Consider the following 3,034-nt stretch of genomic DNA (forward strand, 5'->3'; position numbering starts at 1 on the left):
GAAGGAATACATTGAGGACATAAAATTTGTAAATCTTAAACTTGGCTAGGCCACTGCACCTCCAAAAACCTGACTCATTAAGGCATAAGCTGGAAATCTTCCGTGGAACTCCAAAAACAAATGAATTAGAATGAATTATCAACCAGAATCAAGGGTCTTTACACTTTACATTTGACAATCTATTGCAGTATAAATATTGAGGTCACAACTATTCGTTTATATTGCACTGTTGTAAGAAAGGATGATCATATTTTATATATTTTGTTTGGTGAGGCCTCCACTTCGCCATTGCTAGCTCTAACCAAGGTTTCATGTTCCCATTGTAATGAACAACAACTGCATTGTCAATCTCTGAACAATCCACACTAGGATTATATCCTAAACCCAACACATGCCAAGATGTGTCCAAAGGATGGGTCAAGCCATAAAACATTCAATCCAGGGGGTAGTGTTCCAAGCTTCCACAACACTCTATCATCATTCTGAAGTACAATAAAAGAAAAACCTAGAAATCGAACAAAGAAATACCCATTAAGTTTTCTAGCTAATTACTTCAATTTTACTTCAAATACTTTAAAGTAAGCATCACAGGAATTAACATAAATAAACCACACTACACACTTACCGTGCTCTGCCACTTGTGATATATTCTAGTTATATCTTGTTTCTCCCATTCTTTGAGATCAAATACATTTATCCCATATGCGCAACCATAAGCATTAGGATCAAAGTGCTTGGCTATGTGCGGATTGGAAAAATTAAGGTATTTGTCAAACCAACGAAAGCTTTCTCCACAAGTTTCCACTGAGCCGTTAACCTTTCCATGAAGATCTACTGACCACAAGGGCGTCAAATTTCTCTGCACCAAAATATGATCATCCAAGAAAAGGATCTTGTCCATTTTGGGATAAACTTGTGGAAGATAGAAATGAAGATGATTTAGCATGGATAAATATCTTGGATTTATATATTTCAAATTGGACGAACGTGCTGAGAGTGTGGTCGAGTGATCTGCCATGAAATAATACTCCTTCATAATTGCGGATTTAAGTTGGCGAAGCATAGGGCAATAGGAGGAATTGAGTCATTTAAAATCATCAACATTTTCTACATGTATCGTAGCTTCCCCTGGGGGATTAAGTAAAAACCACATTTTCATGGCCCCAAAATTTAACTTGTCTGTGATGAGATGAAATACATGTTTCTTAGATTCTTGCAAACACATGTAAATAATATACAATGAGATCCAAATATTAAATGTAAAATGCAGCAAAACTGTTGGACATCCAAACTTTAGAGTAATTTAAATTAATAACACTTCACCTTAGCATTCATGGTAGTCGAATTCACAACCACAGATGCAGCCAATACATTTTCGGAAAATAATGCATAGTGATAAAGAGTTAGGTCCTCCAACTTGTCCTTTTTAGCAAATTATCACTTTTCAAGAGGAAGAAAGTAATAATCTATGGTCAATCGCATGGATAGACAATGCAGGCCCTTGGGAATAGTATTTGTTGCCACCTGACATTAAAATTTACTTTTCTTTTCCAAGGTCCTTACTTGCTCGTCTGCAGACTGAAGCATGGCTTGCAACTTCTTTGTTACTGTCCCACAGCCATAAAATTGTTCTCTAGCCTTGGATAGGAAATGACCCATAGCCTTGATCTTCTCAGGTGCACTGAAACATTCATATCAATTATCGGCCATGAAAAAGAGAATGAAAAGCAGAAAGATTGACACACAGACTGCAACTTTAAACGAAACAAAGGATATTAACAACAAATGCAAATGGAAGCACTTAGTACTCTTGATTTAGAAGCAGGAAATGCGAAAACTATTACCTTTGAGGTATATCAGAATCTGCATTAACCTCACCCAATGTACGCTAACATTCTTTAATATGAAGCATCAATTCATGGTATAAATCAAGATTATTCCTAGCCTGGGAAATGCTTGAATACACCGTAGCCATGATCAGTTGGTCTCGCATCAATCTAACAGTGGAGTCAAAATTCTCGTTCTCATTCTCCCACCTCCAAATGCTGTATTTTCCTAGGACATCAGAATATACCTCCTTGGAACGTTTAATTGCTACGTTTTCAAGCTCAACTCGTTTTTCTTCATCCTGTTGAATCAGATCTGTTTACCTTTTCTCCCTCCTCTTTTGTCTCAGTTGCTAAAATCTAAGAAATATACAAATTTTCTATTGGAGAAGTAACATTCAAAAAGGATTTGGAAAATAATATAACAATTCCCTCTTCCACGAGAACAAAAAGTAGCGATCTAGTGCAACAAAGAATTTTACCCTCCACGAAACTTTTGTTGGACTTTCTTCAAGCTGCAAATGGTCTGCATTACAACAAACATTGTCCTAAGAGTTTGACTAGACATTACCTTAGAGTAGGCTACCAACATCATAGATCAGTTAACCAGGGAAAGTCAAAACTTACCATCAAGAGCATTCTCTTTGACGTCTCGATGTTCACTTCCTGTGTCATCCTCTTGAAACCTCGTAAGAAGGTCTTTGTGATTGGAAGCTTTTTTTTGCACCTCGTAATTCATTTACACCCCTCAGGATTTTCCTTGCCTTCTTTATTGAAGATCACACCATCTTGTTGCGAATGTAACTTTTCTGAGCTGTCTCCAGAAGTTGTTTGCCTCTGCTTGATGTACACCACTAGAAATAGAGAAGCACCCATGCCAATGTTAGTTTTCACTTCCTGCTTAATACAACCCTACTCAACTACATAGATCATCATCACATAGGTTTCCTTACATGTTCAATAGAGAAAATAACCAAAATCTTCATCAATCGTACCTCAGAGTTAGTAATATCCCCTTGGTTTACTTCGGAGGGCTTTTCTAATACCCATGAGGAAGATAAATCATTTTGTCCAACAATATTTAAGTTTAGAGTTCCCGAGTCCTCTATGTTAGCTGTTATGACATCAATCACCTGCCCAGTAAATAAAATTTATTTTCAATTCTTTGCTCAATAGGGGAGAATCAAATTTAATATATCCAAATGTAG

The 3,034-nt window shown here is 36.7% G+C and overlaps 1 pseudogene; it reads right to left on the bottom strand.

Annotated features, from left to right (window-relative positions):
• Positions 1–208: 208 nt before the first annotated feature.
• LOC149213265 (polygalacturonate 4-alpha-galacturonosyltransferase-like) lies at positions 209–2,565 on the bottom strand (annotated as a pseudogene).
• Between the last annotated feature and the right edge of the window lie 469 nt (positions 2,566–3,034).

This window comes from Pinus tabuliformis, chromosome 1_1, assembly GCF_031772625.1.
Source record: "Pinus tabuliformis cultivar Carrire ecotype Pingquan chromosome 1_1, CPIR1, whole genome shotgun sequence".
NCBI classification, from domain to species: Eukaryota; Viridiplantae; Streptophyta; class Pinopsida; order Pinales; family Pinaceae; genus Pinus; species Pinus tabuliformis.